Here is an 18,147-nt window from a genome sequence, read left to right on the forward strand (position 1 = left end):
GGTGCGAGGAAGGGGGGAGGAGGGAGGGGACACGTAGGTGGGCCGTGAGCCAGGCCTCCTGACCGCCAGTCATACTGTGTGCTGAGCACTTGTGTATCTAACTTACTACTCCTCTCAAGAAGCCTGGGAGGGATGGGGCCATTTTACAGGAAGAAATCGAGGCTCAGAGAGTTAAGTAGGGGAGCCAGGGGTCTTATCCAGGTAGTACAATTCCAAGCCCACCCCTCAGCCATCATGCCACTTGGGGTGATTTAAGGAGAGGTCCCAAGGAAGCAATAGAGCAGGTGCTGTTGATTAGGGCAAACAATCGTGAAGGTGGTCGGCAAGCCTAAGAAGTTTGTAGGAGGGATTGCATGGTCGTAAGAAGGCTGTGAAGGTAGATAGACCTGGGTTCAAATCCCAGCCCTGCCTATTATTGGCTGTCTGTCCTGGGCTATGCCGGAAACCCTCTTTCTTAGGGCACTTGTGAAGACTCAACAATTCAAGACTGTAAAGCACTTAGAATGGCTTGTGGGTATGCAGTAGATGCTTAATACATGTTAACTAAATGGGATGCAGTGTCTACAAAACCTGGCCTGGGGGCGGGTATTCCACAACGTGAGCTGGGTGGTGATTTAAAGCTTACTTCTACCACCTCCTCTTGCCTTTCCTATTGGGATCAGATCCTAGGGGCGCCTGGGTGGCTCAGTGGGTTAAAGCCTCTGTCTTTGGGATCAGATCCTGGGGGTCCTCCAAATGCCAGGCTAAGGTTTGGACCCAATTCTGGGGTTCCTAAAGTGCCAGTCACTGGGTGGCCTCAGGTGGCTGCAGTGACCCTCCCTTTCATAAAATGCTGCTGCGTCCACCATCGCCATGGCTCCTCCCTCCGTGAGCTGAAGCAGCATTTTAGAGGTCCCTGGGCGGTAAAACAGGGGGGGCCTGAGAGAGGAGCAGCAGCCCGTGCTCTCCAGAGGTGGTGGGTATATGGACGGGGCACCCATGGTGCTAGGATCAAGGGATGTGAGGAGGATAAATGAGAAGGATGACATGAACACGTGGGCTGGAAAGGAGGAAGGAGGCATTTCCGGCTTGCAGGGAGGTGATGGTCCTGGAAAAGACTCAGGGATGTTGGGTGAAAAGGCTGGTTTCTGGGGGAAGATAGCAGAGCTGGTTTTCTGTACTTGAGTGTGAAAATGGCACAGCCTTGGGAGGTGGCGGGCCATGGGGGGAGGCACAGAATCAGTCCGTCCTTGCTCATTATTTATTCACTCATCAAACCTCACCCGCGCCTGCTCTGTGTGAGACCTTGTGTGGATGGTCAGGGAAGAGAGAAGAAGGCAACTGTGCCTCTGCCTTCTAGGAACCACAGGCTAGCTGAGGAGACAGGCTAGACGTGAGCAAGGGAGGGGGTGCCTTTGACTGGTTCTGACTGGAACCACCTGGGCTGGGGTGATTGGTGGAGGGAGATGGGGAGGCGACACAGAGGAGGTGACATTGGAGCTGAGTCTTGGGAGAGGGATATGTTGACTAGGTGGCCTGGGCCTTCCAGAGGAGGGATCTGCAAGATCTGGGGATGTGAAGCAGCGTGTTCCACTGGGGAGACAGGCACAGCGTCTGGTAGGGCCGTGGCTAAGGACTCGGGGAGCAAGGAAGGAAGAGGTGTTCTGGAAGGTGCCTAGAGGAAGAGGTACATTAGTTACCCATCGTTGCCCAGCAAGCCACCCCAAAGTGTCATAGCTGAAAACAACAAGCGTTTGTAATCTCACGGTGTCTGAGGGCCAGGGATCCAGGTGTGGCTCAGGCAGATGGTCCTGGTGCAAGGTCACTCCTGGGGCTTTGGTGTCCTCCAGCGGCCATGCTGGGGCAGGGTCTGCTTCCATATTCGCCCACATGATTGTGTGTGGGCTTCAGTCCCTCGTGGGGAGTCACGTGGGCAATGGCTTCCCCCAGAGCAAATGACCCAAGAGAGTTCGAGAGAGCAGCCACGACAGAAACCATCATCCTTTTATGACCTCGTCTCAAAAGTGGCATCTCATCACTTCTGCCATATTCTCTTTGTCAAAAGCTAGTCCCCCAGTTTTTCCCCAATTCAATTACATGGGCTGAGAGTGCCAGGACGGGGGGCAGGGGGCGGTCACTGGGGCTAGAAGAGCGGTCGCCTGGCACAGGCAGGTCCTCCAAGGCTGAGCTTCTCTTTGCGAGTGGATCCGGCCCCCTCCTCCCCGGACCTCTGGCCTGACCGCCCCAAGCATCCACCCTGAGTGGGGGAAGGGGTCGTCAGCAGAATCTCTGGGAGAGTGGGGTTTGGGAAGATCCATTTGATATCAAAACAGAATTTGATAAGCAAAAATCCATTGCTTCGTTAATACAAATTGGAGATGATAAGGCCGCTTAAAGTCTGTTTGACAGATGGCAAGCTCGCGAGTCCTCATGGGAGTGGCACAGACATCCCAGGGGTGAGCAGGGTGGCTGAGGAAGGGCGGGGAGCTCCCAGTGCCCTGAGCATTTCCCAAAACTGTAGGCTCCCCCGAGGCAATGTGACCGGCTTCCTCCAGGGCCAACTGTGTGCAGGGCAGAGTGGGGAACGGAGGGGCCTGGAGAAGCCAGTCAACCACTCAGCAAGCGTGTATGAAGGACCCTCTCTGTGTGCCATTGGCCCTCCGGCCAATACAGACCATCCCGATTGACAATGGCTCGACTTACAGCCGTCCAACTTCTCGTTTTTCCACATTCCGAGGGTGCCGTGGTGACGCATATTCAGCAGAAACCCTTCTTTGGAGTTTGAGTTCTGATCTTTTCCTGGGCTGGTGACGGCTGGTCTGATTCTCTCCTTACGCTGGGCAGCTGGGGGTGGTAAACAGGCGATCCACGTGCGTTCCTTCTGCATCCACGTGACCAGTCTTTTTTCCAGTTCAGTACTGTGTCCGGTCAATGGCATGAGATGTAACAGGCTTTGTGTTAGACGAGGTTGCTCAGCTGAGCAAGCTTTAGGTACACCAGGCTAAGCCCTGATGTTCGGGGGGTTAGGGGGGTTAAGTGAGCTTTTCACTTAAAATATTTTCAGCTTACAGTGGGTTCATCAGGATGGAACCCCATGGTACGTCGAGTCAGATCTGTCTATCTTGAGTACCGTTTATGAACCATGCACATACCAGTGGTGGGGAACACAGGTTGGAATGAGAGGCAAACTTTCCCTGCCCTTCCAGAATTTTTAGTCTGAGTCTCTGGACAGAAGAACATGGAGGGGAAAAGTTAGTGAGCAGATGAATAAAATAGTTATAAGCTGTGATGAATGAAAGGGGGGGTGGGGAGATGTAGCAGTAGAGATCAAAGGAAGACTCGTGTTAGCCAGAGGGGCCAGGGAAGGCTGCTTGGGTGAGCAGTAGACTGAGAGGATGGCCGAGTACGGTCCTTCCAGAAATGAATTACAGCCAGTCACAGCATTTTGAGAATGTGAGAAGGAAGGCATCTTTTCTGACTGGAGGTCTAGGAAGGCTTCAAGGAGGAGGTGGCATTTGAATTAGGCCCTGAAGAGTGAGTAGGATTTGGATGGGTGAAGGGAGGGAGGTCATTGTAGATCAAGGAACCAACCTGCATGAATAACGCCCCGAGGTATGATAGTACTGGGTGTGTTTGGTGGGTATCCAGTGTCTCACCCGGGGCGGGTGTCAGGGTATGACACCTCCCTACTCATGAGTTTGTCCAGTTTTTATTGGGCACCCGGTCAGGACCTGCAGTGGCCATACAGCTGCCAGGTGAGGGACTCCGGAGACTTTCTTCAGAAGAGCTCTGGCCTCCTCTCCTCCAAAGTCCCCAGCCCCGTCACGGTCCCCACTGAGGTTTGTAGCCAGCAGATCTGCTGGGGGCGGGGCGGAGGGGCAGGGGGCTCTGGGCTCTGGAATTCCTTCCCTGCAGCAGCAGCTCCCCCCAAGCTCCCAAGTCTGTTTGCCTGACTCTTTCCAGATGTTCATAGGCTCCATGGGGAAGGTGCCTCTGCCTCAGTGTCTCCAAGTATGTCTCCATCGCCCTATTTCTCTTGGTCTCTCCTTCCCTGGCTCAAGCCCCTACTCTGCCCCTGCCCATCAGATTCCCATCGCGTAACCCCTGTTGGGGGCCCTGCCCTCCTCTCTCCCAACAGCAGACCCACATCTAAAACCGATCAGGAGGGAGCTCCACGGTGATCGTGATTGCTGCGTGCTGTCGGGGTGTAACGGGATTTTTAATATTTAGCTTGGACAGGGAGAGGGGCTGCGAGCCAGTGGGACGGGGTACGGGGCTGGGGGGGGGGAGCGGTTGCACGCACATGTTGATCCTCTGGCTCTAGCTTAGACTCCCAGTTCCCAGCTGCTGGACTTCTCACAGCCTCTCCTTCTCCTCCACCCTGCCCTGCCTGGCAGCCCCCAGCCCCGCTCTCCCCCGTCAGCTGTGGCCTCTCCTTGACCTTGGCCGTGGAAACCAGGTTTCCAACCCCAGCTTGGCCTAGCTGTGTGACCTTGGGCAAGCAACTGACCCTCTCCCAGTCTTTGTTTTCCCGTCTGCAAAACAGGATAAACCCAAAGGGCTGCCGTACAGAGTAAAGGAGGAAATACCTAGAAAAGTGTTTCAAAAATACGAACAGGGACTTCCACCAACACTGTCTTCTGCTGTGAATGTTTGAGGGTTTTTCTGTTGTTGTTGGTTTTTTATGTTTTTTGTTTTGTTTTGTTTTGTTTTGTTTTGGGGTTTTTTTTGTTTGTTTGTCTCTGATGAGCTTTTTACTTGGAGGAAAAACAAACTTTTTCTTATCACAAAAGCAGTGTAGGTTTGTTGTAGAATCTTTAGAAATTATTGAGAAGCAAAAGGAGGAAAGTAAAATCATTCAGAGAAGCCACTGTGAACAGGCTGGCGGAGATCCTTCGGGGTGCGTTCATGCACATTGATTATGTTTAAAGAAAAAGTGAACTTCCTGCTAAAAATACGCAAGGGTTTTTGACTGATTAAAATTTTGTGGGCACTTTTGCATGTCATGTTATATCTCCAGCATCATTCTGGAAGGCTCTTGGAATTCCATAGGAAAGATGTGTCATAACTTATTTACCAAGCCTCTGTTGATCGACACGTAGATTACTGGCCATTTTCCACTATCTTAACAAATGCCGGGATGCACATCATTGTCCCTGTATTTTTGTCCACTGTTATTGGTATTTGAATAGATATGTTTCCAGATGTGTAATCATGGGGTCAAAGGTATGTATGTTTTTTAGAGCTTTGACGCACAATGCCAAGTTACTCCCCAGAAAGCCATGGCCCGTGTACTCTCCTAGCAGCAGACGTTCTGAGTGCCTGTTTCCCCACAAGCAGGAGATATTCTGCCTGTCGCTTTATTTTCTGCTTTTCTCCCAGAATCCTGTGCTCCCTCAGCCAGGGTAGGGAGAGGCGCAGAGCGATGTCTCTGGGCCTTCAGGGTTGGATCCTGGGGACTGCTCGGGTGGCCGCCTTCCTACCATGCTCTCATCTCTAGCCTTTCCCATGGAGGTTGGACCCACGGCTCAGATGTATCTGGTGAGGCGGTGGGGTAGGGTGCGGTCAGTCTTGGGGTGAGGAGGAGGGAGGCCGCCAGCTGGCAGGGCCTGTGCTGGCTGGGGAAAGGGTGTGAGGGTTGGAATGCTGGGTGGGTGGGAAGAGAGGCCCAGACCCCCACACAGAAGTTCTGCTGCATCTCTTGAAGGGCAGGGTGGAGAAGCCCAGCTGGGGGAGGGGGTTGCTAACAGACTCCCCTCCAGAACCCCAGGCTAGGGCCAGGCCTGAGACCACACAGGCCATCCTTGGGAGAAGGGATTGGGTGGGGAACCTGGCCAACCCTCTCAGCTCATTCAGTTCTTGGCTCTTAAAAATGGAAGTGCCCCCTTCCCCCACTTTCCCTTTGCGTATGTTCTCCGAGCATCTTTGTGGACAGCTATCCATCCCTCTGTCCCTACGCTGGTCTGCCTATCCAGCCAGATAGCCATCAGAGACTCACTAAACACCAGCTTCTGACTTTTTTTTTTTTTTTTTTGCTTCCTAGGGGGGGGTCAGTGATGTCTTCATGGAGGACCAGGAGGCTAACATAGAAATGTGCCAGGTGCTGTGCCAGGCAGTGGGGTTTTTGGAAAGATCAGTCATAGACCCTGTCCTCGAAGACCACCCAGTCTAGAGATGTCAACAGATATGTGTGCAGATAGTAGAGGTGGATACAAAGGCCCCAACCCACCCAGCGGAGCACCAGCTCAGGGGAAGGCTTCTGGGAAGGGGAGCCTGTAAGTGGAAGCCGAGTGAGGAGCAGGAGTTAGCCAGGGGAGCGGGGAGCAGGTGCAAAGACCCAGAGGCAGGCAGAGTGCGTGTTCTTAAAAAGGGAGGGAGGGCTACTTCTGCCCAGTTTCCTCTTTAAGTCAACCAAGTGGAAGGATCTGGATATCAGGACATGGACGATGTGGTCTTCATATTCCCTCAGGGGTCTGGACAGGAAATAGTGAGCAATTTTGGCCCCTGATACTCATAATACCCCTCCTCCCCCCAAGAACCTTCTGTGCACCAGACTCTGGGCCAGATGCAGGGACTGCAGAGGTGATGAAGGCCCTTCTTGCCCTCCGAGAGCTTCAAGTCAGGGGCGGGGGAGATGGCTCTCAATGTGTAACTGTAGCCTTGGAGCACTTAGGAGGGAGTCACGGTAAGATGGGGGAGGCTGCATGGAGGAGAAGCCATTTCCCAGGATTCTGGAAAATGGAAGGAAACAGGAGCAGGAATTAGTCCAGAAAAAGATGATCAGAAATGATACAGACTTTTAACTCTGGTCTCTTGCTGAGCCTCAGACAAGATACAGCCACCTGGGGGAGGGGGTGGGAGATGGGGAGAGGAGAAACGTTGGCTAAAGGACAAGGGTAGAGGGGCTGCCAGGCTTTTTAGTTCCATGCTATCAAAGGACTGCGTGAGGCAGAGGCTACAAGGAGTCCTAAGGGCCAGGACTGAACAGTCTCTCCTCTGTGCCCGGCACTGTGTCCTATGCCGCACTCCATTGTCTTTTGGAATCTTTTGTTGATCCGATTAGCTCCATTTTACAGATGATAAGACTGAGGTCCGGGGAAGTTCAGCTCGCTGCCCAGGACCACACAGCCAGCAAGCAGCAGAGGCAGAGTGGGAACCTGGTTATCTTCAACTGTTGAAACAACTGATTAACCAGAATGGGGAGAGGCCTGAATGTGCTCTGTCGGCTCACCTCCCAGATTGCGGGGGGGCGGGGAGATGGGGGAAATGAAAGGTTTGACAAATAACTGTGGGAGGGACTCTTGCTCAGGACTTCAGGGCCACCCTGCTGGGGCAAACTGGAGGGCTTCAGGGTGGAAGAGGGAGGCTTGTGGCTGGGCCTTGAAGGACAAGTTGCTTTCCTATGGAGATGCTGGGCACAGTGGAATGTGGTCCCAGGGCAAAGGCTCAGGGGTGGAGAAGAAGCCCCAGGGGGTGTCTTCTCCTGCTCAGGGGGAGAAGACCTCCAGGAGGGAGATGCACCCACCCGTGGCTAACCTCTGGCCAGAGAGAAGGGCCTGTCCACCCCCACACGGCTTTTACCAAGCGCTCACCTTCTATCTCTAACTGCATGCTAACCTTATCGAATGCCCCCATCAGAGTGGGAAGCAGACTGGGATGGTCACACTCCTTGGAGGTGACAGGCAGGTGTGCACTCTCGTGCCCCCCACTTATGATTTCTCCCACTCTTGCACAAGTGGCAGGAGGGCTCTGTGGCCAGCAGCCAGCACTCACGTTTGTTAGGAGGTTTCCGTAAACCAGGCAGCTCTCTCTCTCTCAGGGTCTCACTGACTCTCAGACCCTCTTGGGGTCGGGGATCATCATTCCTGTTTTACAGAAGAGGAAACTGAGGCCCAGAGAGAGTGAGCAGCTTGTCTGAGGGGACCTGGTTAGGAAGGGACCGGACTGGAACCCAGGTCGCCCTGCCCCTGGAGCCTCCTCCCTGCTGTCCTCTCTCAATCCCCAGCCTGGCGGGGGACCCCGAAGGCACCAGTTGACGATTTGGTCCCAGGCTCTCTCCACAGCACTCCAGCAAGACCATAAACAGCTGGGGAAGCTTCCCTCCCTCCAGCCGCGGCCTTTACATCTGGCGAGAGAGAGGCCCGTTTATTGAGGAAGTTTATGCATTTAACAGTTTAAGCCTTTCTAAGCCTGTGGTACAACAGGATTTGGGAGCCGTTAACAATTCTGTGTGGTTAAGAGATTTTCATTGCTCTGCGGCAGCTGGCTCAGGCCCCACAGGCCCCACTCCGGCCTCAACCCCGCCCTGCTGGGGCACCCCCTGCTCCCTGGGGCCCTTTGTCCTCAGCCCCCCCCCCCCCGTCCCGCTGCTTCTCCCTGTTCGCCCCCCCAACTCAGAACTTATAGGGATGAACTTTGACCTCGAAGGAGGAAAAGGCCCAGAGAGGGGAATTCTGGGAGTTGGCCAGGGCCACAAGGCAGGTAAGAGGCTTGAAGTGGCCTGCCTGCCTGCGTGCCTTCCCCCACCCCTGATGGCTTTCTGGGCAGAGAAGGGGGACATTATACTGTTAATTCCTCATTGGCAGAACTGACACAGCCCCTCCGGGAGCAACATGTATTCCAAACCTTCCAGGGCTTTGGACAGGCGGTGGGGGATGGGGTGACTTGCCCACACTCATTTACCTTGTCAGGGACAGAGCCGGGATCAGAACCCAGGCCTCCCAAAGTCCTAATGAGAATTCTTTGCACTCTACCAAACTGGTGGGTTTTTTCCATAGCTCGGGGCGGGGGGTGGAGGGGGGTACTGTTTGTAATTATAATGTCTTACATATGTACAGTATTTATGTACTCACACCCTGCCCTGTTCCAGAAGAGATTAGAGGCCGCTCTCATATAGCATTTGGCCTCACCCAATATGAGATACTTTGATCTGCATGCTGCACACAAGAGAGAAGCAAAGCGAACGTTCCTGTCGCCATTGTAGAGACAAGCGAAACGGAAGGCAGGAGAGGACCCAACTTTCCCAGGGTCACCCTGCACTCTAGGGCAGAACCAGGACAAGAACCCAGTTCTCTGGGGCTCTTTCTGGAGCCCCTCGTTGTCTGCGAGATGTTCAGAATCACGGCCCTCCATCTCTGCAGGGATGAGACCCCGGGTCCCCCATGAAACACCACAGGGGACCTCAGTCTCCATCCCAGCTGGGAACAGGTGGTTCGCCCCGGGAAAGGGTCCCCTCACAGCTCAGAGAATGTAAGGTTTGTGTGCAGAGGGGTGTGGGGGAGGGTTTGGTGAGATGGGCCAACGTGTTCCTGACAACCTTGCCAGATAAACTAACTCATGCCCAAGAGACCAGCCAGGGTCCCTTTGAAGTTGGGCCGGCCTTGGGACTCCTACCCTGTCTGTTACATCTGGCCCGTTGTGTCTCCCCCAGGCCCTTCCAGTCTTTTCCCACCGAGCCCGTCCTGGTGGCTTGTCTGTCCAGCCAACCGACAGGCCCACCAATAGCATTGCTATTGCCCGACATCTGAGCAGCATACTCGCTCTGTCTCCCGTCCTCTCTGCTCCCTCACAGGAAGGGCCCGTGGCAGCTGATCACCAGCCTCATGGTTATAAAAACTGAGGCTCAAAGGTGTCAGAAGAAATGACTTGTCCAAGGACCCTCCGGTCAGGGTCCTACCCCAGCTCCCCGCACCTCCTTCCAGACCGCAGTTGTGGATACCAGAGACAAAAGCCTGGGAAGGAAGGGACATGCAGTGGCGGTGTGTCTGCTAGTCGTCAGGCCTTCTGCCCTAGGCTTGCTTTGGGATATTTCGCAGAATCCTTGCAGGCTCCAGACACTGGCTACGGTTAGTACTCTCGTTTCTAGAGAGGAGGAAGTGGAAACTCAGAGAGGTTAAAAAAAAACCAGCCCCAGAGCACAGCTAATGAATGATGAGCCAGAAATGAAATCCAGAATCGGTCCTCTTCCCACCAGAATATATGTACAGTGTTTCATTGTTAGTAAAATTTTCTCACAATTCTTGACTTCATTTGATGCTCAAGAACCTGGGAAGTATGGGGGTCTTACCCCCACCCTTCAGATGAAGAAATTAAGGCTCAGTGACGTGGAGTGAGCTGTCCCAGGGTCACAGCTGGGAAGGGTCAGAGCCGGGACCACGGCCGGTTGCCAGGCCTGTTGGACCCTGGTGCCCAGGCACTTACCTCTCAGCCTTGCAGCTCAGTCCTGTGCCAGGGCCTCTCTTGAACCCACTCACGTCATACCTTTGCATTAAAACAGCTCAAAATTGGGGCAACTGGGTGGCTCAGTCGGTTAAACATCCAACTCTTCGTCCCCGCTCAGGTCATGATCTCGTGGGTCGTGGGATCAAGCCCCACATCGGGCTCAGCACAAAGTCTGCTTGTGATCCTCTGGCTCTCCCTCTGCCAATCCCCCTGCTTGTACTGTCTCTCTTTTTAAAATAAATAAATAAATAAAATCTTAAGAAAAAAAAAAAAACCTGCTCCAAATCAGGTTCCCCTATGACATCCGCGTCATAAATAAGGGGTCAAGTCCCAGGCCTCAGCTTCCTGGACCTGCCTGTGGCCTTTGACAAAGCGACCGCTATGTCTTCTGGGCCCGCGCTATCTCCTGCCGTCCCTGCTGTCTCTCTTGGTGCTTCTAGCCAGTTCCAACTCATCGTCGCCTCAAAGGACCCAGGGCTGAGTCCTTCTGTTCCTCTTCTCTCTCCCATCTGTGGGTGATTCTGTACAGGCCTTACCTCTGGCCTGGGCTCCATGTCTGAAGCCAGACTCACATACCCAGCTACCTCCTGGACATCTCCATCCTACTTCCCTCCTGTCCCCTACAGTATCCTCTGCACCCTGAAGCCGGGGCTCCATCTAAAAATTAGGGACACCATACCTCTGCTCGGAATCCCTGAGGCCTCTCATTGCAAACCAAGCAAAAGCCAAGGTCCTAAAAATGGCCCACAAGGCCCTCCAAATCTGTTCTTCCCTTCTGTGTCTCTGAGATCTCCCTCCTTCCCCCCGCCCCCAAGACATACAGGTCTCTTTGGTGGTCTCTTCTGCCTGGAAGGTTCTGCAGTCAGCCAGCCCTCGCCCCTTCTTCAGGTCTCTGCCTGAATATCACCTTCTCACCAATGCCCCCCATTGCCCTAGCTCTGAAAACAGTGCTCCTGTGTACACACACACACACACACACACACACACACACAGTTATGCACCTCCTGCCCCCGTCCCTGCTTTATTTCTCTCCACGGTCCTTGTCACTGTCAGACACGCTGTGCGTTCACTTGCTTGTTCCTCTACTGCTTGTCCTTCCCAGCTGGATGCAGCTCCTTGAGGACAGGCATTTCCGTCTTAGGCGCCCCGGTGTCCCCTTTCTAGAGTAGTGCTAGCTCCGAGGAGCTACTCAGGAAAGATTTACTGTGGAGCCCGCACCCCCCATCTCAGAGGCTGGACCCTGCCAGTCCCGATGTTCAAGATGTTACTAGCAAAGGCTCTTGGTGAGGCTCGGCTTCTTCCTACCACCTTCAGTGGGCTCTGCGGGGACCAGCATGGCCAGCAGGTCTGACTGTTGAGACCGATGTTTCTAGACGTGGATGGAGGGTCCTTATTCTTAATACTCTGCATTTCCCATAAAATCCCAAATCCCTCTCGGAGCTGCGGGCCTCAGAGAACAGCTTCCCATCTTACTGTGTTCTTACAACACAAAATGTAATTCTGTCTCTCTCTAGGAGCTTGGGAGTGCCCACTCTGTGCCCGGGTCTGTGCAGACAGAGAGCTGGGGGAGACGGGGAGGAGGCATCCAGCACCCCAAGTCTCTCCAGGTCGGGGGTTCAGGCCCTGACCTTGCTGCCTGACTCAGTGGGTCAGAGCCATAGTTTCCTCATTGTTCAATGGGACCTGCGTTCCCAGCTTCACAGAGTTCGGGAGAGGCTCAGAAGAGTGAAGGGTGCTCAGAAGACAGGGGAGGGGCAGAAAGGGGAGGGGCAGAAAGGGGAGGGGGAGCTCCTGCTCCAGGAAGGAATGTTTCTCAGGCGGGCACCTGTGAGTACCCTGGCAGAGCTCCTGGAGCACAGGCTGTGTGCTCATGTCTCAGGGGGTAGGGGCTGGCTGGTAATCTCCTCTCAGTTACAAGCAAGTCTGGGCAAACAGCAGGCGTCTAATACGTACTTGTGGAATGGCATCATTTTAACCAGACTGGATACTTTTACTTAGCAGCACAGAAGCAGCTCACAGAGTCAGGGTGCCTGGGTCCAAATTTGGGCTGTGCCCCACTTGCCCTGGATTCCTGGCAGAGGAAACCCCTGCCCTCCTGCCTCAGTGTCACCACCTATGAAGGACTCTGCTACGCTAACAGCCTCTGCTGCTGTGATGCCGGGTCCTCATAGTGCGCCCCTCCCTCCCCGGTGAGGCCAGCAGGACAGCCATGACCGTCTGTGACATGAGGATAATGACCCCACGTTGCCTGCCAGGAGGGTGTAGTGACAGAGGCAAGAGCCATCTGCCTAGGTACAAATGCTGGCTCCAATGTTGACTGCCCCTGTGACCCTGGACAGGTGACTCACTTCCCAAAGCCTCAATCTCTTCATCTGTAAAGTGGGTATAATACTAAATGGAACGTTACCAGAGAATTCATGAGGAGGCGATGATAATGAAAGTAGGGCACTGGGAACAGCACCCAGCAGGTGGCGTGTGGTCAGTACCTGGAACTTGCTATCTAAGTGCTCAGCGCTGTTACCAACCCCTTTTACGGAGGAGGGAAGTAAGGTTCAGAGAGGGCAAGTGACTTGCTCCAGGCCACACAGCGAATAAGGCTTATAACCCTATTATGCAGTAGAGCGTGGGTGGTGGGCTCGTTGGGCCTTGGGGGCCCTTAGAGCTCTGCTCACTTCTGTTTCTATGTCCTCACGTTCCCCTGGTGTCTTCTAGGAAACCAGACCCAAGTTTCTTCCCTTAAAGGTGTTGCCATCTGTTTAGCAACATTTTAAAGACCTAAGAGTGGTCGCTGGCCTTTTTGCGCTGCCTGGGCGGCCATGCGGCTTTGGGAGCCCTGCATCCGTATCCCTGGCAACCCCAGGCCTGGCTACCCTCCCCCCACCCCCTGCCGTCAGAACTATCTGTCTGTGGGAGCTCCCTGGAGGCCTGGGAGGGGTGTGTGTGCACACATGTGCTGGGTCAGCACAGGGCATACTGGTATGTGTGTGTGTGTACACACGCGCGTGTTGTGTGTGTGCACTGGCCCCATCTGGTGTGTGGGAGTATTCACTGGGCCTGCTGGGAGTGCATTTGTGTGTCTCTATGTGTACAAGTACACCCACTGACCTAACATCCACATGTGTGGCTGGAACATTTCTGGGCGTATGAGCAGGTGCATACATTTCGGGGGTGGGACGAATACATGCTCTTGTCCAAGCAGGTCACCCTGGAGCCCACAGCAAGTCATTATCGCCCCTGCATTCATGTGTGCCTCTTGTCTCCCTGACCTGCCCTAACATGTGTGTGTGCAGGGGGGCGCACACTCACGTGTGTGTTGGATCAGCGAGACCGGTATGTGTGAAGGGAGGCGTGTGCTACATCAAACAGGTGTGTGCACCCATCCTCGCACATGAGGGCCCCTGCCTTCGTCCTTGGGCGTGTGTGTCCTGGGTCAGATGGTGACCCAGTCAGAGTGTATGTATTCCTGCGTACATGCCTATGTTGTAGCAAGCTGGGGTATATGCACTTGTAAGTATTTGTGAGCATGTAAGTGTGTGTGTGTGTGTGTGTGTGTGTGTGTGTGTGTGTATGCACACACTGGGTCAATTAGCAGACCGTGCACGCGCGCGCGCACATACACACGCACACATGCACACACACACACACACACACACACACACACTTTCTAGGGGCCAGGATGTCAGGACCATTGATTTTCTGTCTCTTAGAAATTCCCTTTGAGGTTCTCTTCATGTCTCTTTCATGAACCAGAGTCAGCGATTGCAACGTTCTTAAAGCAAATAGAGCCCGTTTTGTAGCAAGGCTGGCCGACCTGCCTCCCCCACCCCCGCCCCAGTTGTGCAAAGGACTCGTATATGCAGAATCTGCTTATTAGCATTCACAGGAAAGCATGGCAGACCCTGGGGTACTCGAGAATAGTGTGGGGCTGGGGTCAGGGTGCTCATCCTGGCTCCCCTGTTTTCCAATCGACTGGCCTCGGGCACTTCCCTTCACTTCCCGGAGCCTGGAGTTGCGGAGAGAGCATGATGACGAAGCCCCCACCCAGGCTGGGGATTGTCATTCCTCTCACATGTGTCTCGGGTGTTATGTTTACACAGCACTTTCTCCTTCTGTGTCTACACAATACCCCAAAGCCAGGCGGGTCCTGGACAGGCCAGTGGAGGAGCCGTGGTTCTTCTATGAGACAAGGAAGGGCATATGTGAACTGTGCACCCCTACTGTGCATGGGCTCTGGGCGCCAAGGACTGGACTAACGTCCCTCCTGTGTCACTGATGTCACCGGCCACTGCCCTCTGTGGCAGCTGGTGTTATCCTCATCCCACAGAGGAGGAAACTGAGGCCAGAAAATCCCGAGGACTTGCCTAAACCCCACAGGGAGTAGCAGGTGGCAAGCCAGAATGGGGATCCAGGCCCATCCATCTCCTGAGCCTTCCAGCTGCATTCCAAGAACACGTCCTAGAGCTGGTGGGAGTAAGAGGCCAGGCCTTGAAGGATGCCCAGAACCCCCCCGGGGAGCCAGGATGGCGCATAAGCCCAAGGCATGGTGTGAGCGAGGTGAGGAAGCAGCAGGCTGATGGAAAGCAAGCCCGTGGGTTCTCTGCCCCGGCCGCCTGCCTGCTCGGGCTTTCCCTGCCCCTTCCCCCTCCAGATGGGGTTCCCCTCCGACCCCTCGAGCTGCAGTCTTTGTGGCCCAGGAAGAATGCCTCTCTTTATCTCCCCAATGCCCCTTCCCTTTGATTCTCTTCTCTCCAGCGTTTCTGCTGACCTCTGCGTGTTGGGAATCCAATTAGGGGAGCGGACAGAGAGAGTGACAGCCGCGCCGAATCCCGCCTCGGCCGCTCTGAGCACGCCCGCTGGAGCTGCAGGCTCGCAGGGCCTGCTTGTCATGCCGGGCCCTGCGCTGGGCTTTGTGGGGATTAGCTGCCCAGGGTGGGGGTGGGGGTCGCTCTGCAGATGGGACCAGCAGTGACACTGGTGAATGTCACGTCCCAGTGGAGAGTGGAGGGAGGCCTCATGGCTCCGTGCAAAACCCAGCTAGGGGAAGAGGGGAGAAGGGAGGTGGGAGGCAGGCCGGCTGGGTAAGGAGTGGCCACCCTGACCTGCTGGGGTGCTTGGGGATGTGAGGGTCCACTAGGGCCCTTCGGTTCCCCATTTGGGGCCTGGAAGTTTAAAGCCCAAAGCTAGACTGAAGAAGAGCTGGCCACCAAGCTTGGGTCCGCTTGCTGTGGGGGACAATATGAGAATAGCCACCTAGGAGGGGCTTTTGGGGTCGATGTGATTGCAAAGATGGGCTATTGTCTAGAATTTCTTTTGCTAAATACTTTACATATGATGAGGGGGGTGGGAATCCCAAGTGATGGGGAGGGGCCAGCCAATGCGAGAGGATATCTAGAGAGAGGGCCACCACAAGCCACTCCTCGGCATGGCCTCCAGGCTAAGACCAAGACCCTGCCCTTCTCCACCTGCCGCCTTGAAGCTACCCTCCGGCTGTACAGCTAAGGAGAATGAGGCCTGTCAGGGCAGAGCTGGAGTTCCTTATTCCCTGTTCCTAATCCCGATGTCACCATGACCCCACCCCCAACCTCTTGATCCCAAGGAGAGTCCCTATGTCCCCAAGGAAGGATATGGTATCTGAGAAAGTGGATTTTTGTCCCTCAGGGATGGCAGCAGCCTCATCCCTGTCCCCAGGAGCACCAGACAGAATATGGTCTGGCCCTCTGCCCATGATCAGCAAATGCCCCAGCGCCTCTGGAAATGGAGAGCCTATAGCATAGCGTGCAGGGCCTCATGCTGGGCCTGAACACAGGAGGGGCTCTGACATGGTCTCTGCTTCCAGGAGAGAGACTAAGAGAGATGAGACCCTGAAGTCCAGAGGTTGGAGGGTGTGAAGGGGGAAGCTGAGGACTATGAGAACCCACAGGGGGGCCTGGAGGGTAGCAAGGAGACCCCACTCAGCCTCAAAGTCCCAGAGGTTTTCCTAAAGGAGGGGGCACCTGAGCAAAGACCTGGAGGACATGCAGAAATAGCTTGAGGAAACCCTGGGTCTTACAGGCCTGAGAGGCAGGGCAGGCGTGGGGCTTCCCAGGGTGGGGCACCTGCCCACCCTTGTCCCCCTCCTCATTCCACAGCTGCCTGGGCTGGGCAGGGCTGACCCACCTCCCTCCCCAGTGCCCCAGCGGGGTTGCACAGCTGTGGCCGCCTTCCCAGCCTGACAGACTTGGCAGCTTCTGGAGACTCAGCATCGTCAGTAAGAATCACCACAGGATGGGACTGGAGAGCCAGAGGGGGTCCCCAGGCGGCCCCGGCCAGTGGTGGTAGTGAGGAGGCCCCAGTGCCTGAGAGCACAGTGCTAGAGGACCCACACTTGTCTCGCCAGGCCCCTTCCCTGCAGTATCTCCTCATCCCACACCAACCCCAGGGGGCAGGAATCGCCACCCGGTGTAGCTAGTGAGAAAATGGGTTCAGAGAGGCCAAGGGACTTGCCCCGACTCACAGAGCATGTCAGTTTATGGACCCAACACTTAAACTCAGGACCGCATGGACCTCTCCCACCCCTCCAGGCTGCGGCAGTCGCTGCAGATCTGCGTGGACTGGCTTTGCAGTCTGGGTGCTCTCCCTCGCCCCCCAGGCCCTCCCCACGGTGGCTGGCGCATGGTGGGTGCTCAGTGAGTGAGTGGTGGGTGGATGAAACCTATCAATCCGTTGATCGATTCTTCCTTACCTTGTGCCTTCTTTTTAAGACATAAACTATGCCAACCCCCACCCCGCAGCGACGGCTCTATTAAATATGAATTAATCTTTCAGCTCGGTTCTTGTGAATGCAAAATGAGAAGGGCATGTAGACTCGAGAGAGCAAGAAAAGACACCCCAGTGTGCTTCCCACACCGGCCTGGGCCTGAGAAACACACGCACACCCCGAAGCACACACATGCGGCCATACAGACCCCCTCACGCCCTCCCCCCCAGCCGGTGCGTCAGGCTAGGACAGGAGCTCCAGTGGCAGTGGGCCTCTCTGGGCTCAGCCCTGGCCTGCCAGCCCTTCCCACTGCAGCAGCAAACCCACTCCTCCACTCCCTGTGAACTTGACTCCTCCCCGCCCCCTTCTTCCCTCCTCAGTCCTTTCGTCCCTCCTTCCCCTCCTCTTCCGTGGTCTGCTTTCTTCTCTCCTCTCTTGGTGTCTGCCTTGATCCGCCTTCTGGTCTAAGTTGTCTTCTGCCCTCCCTGCTGCCCTCCTCACTTCTTCCCTCAGGCCCTAAGGGGACCACCTGCCCCTGCCTGGATGCCTAGTGAGTTGTAGGCTACGGAGTGTTCTCTACCCAGACCCTTAGGGGTCCAGCAACAACCCACCTTCCCCTTTAGGGAGGGGTATGGTGCACCCATACAGGTGGGGGGAGGGGCTCTGGTGGCCTCAAGTCTCTTCATCTGCCAACTGGTGGAATCATCTGGCCAGGCTGGACGCACTCCTTACTCAGCAGCTTGTTGGCTATACACACTTACTGAGCAACCCCAGCCCAGGAGAGGCCTAGGAGAAACCCAACCCAGACTCCACAGGATTCACATAGCCCTGGTTTGGGTTTCCTCCATGTCATGAGCCAGGAGCCTCCAACTTGGAGCCTCAGTTTTCTTGTCTGTAAAATGGGGACAGGAAAGGTGGCCTGGAAGGGCTGCACGAAGCTCAGGTGAGCTGGAGCCGGCTCTAGCTCATTGTTTCTGCCTGACACAGTAGGGGCTCCGGGGTGGCCGTGGAAGACGAGAGAGAAGTCTGGGATCTGCCCTCAGGGGACTAAGGGTGCAGTGGAAGGCAGATATCTGGGAGAATTCGCCCCCCTCAGGCTCTAGAGAGCTGGTACAGGCCTTTGCCCCTGAGGTCAACATGGAAGAGCAGGTTGAGGGACCCGGTGGGTGTCAGGGGTCCTAGGGAAGAGGTCAGCCTCAGTCCTGGGTGAT

General features: G+C 55.2%; 1 protein-coding gene across 4 annotated transcripts in view; it reads left to right on the forward strand.

Moving 5' to 3' along the window:
* The window catches only part of EPHB2 (EPH receptor B2), a 183,457-nt gene that overhangs the window by 67,381 nt on the left and 97,929 nt on the right, over window positions 1–18,147 (forward strand). The gene's annotated exons all lie outside the window — the stretch shown is intronic.

The sequence above is a fragment of the Mustela nivalis genome (assembly GCF_964662115.1).
Source record: "Mustela nivalis genome assembly, chromosome: 10".
Taxonomy (NCBI): Eukaryota; Metazoa; Chordata; class Mammalia; order Carnivora; family Mustelidae; genus Mustela; species Mustela nivalis.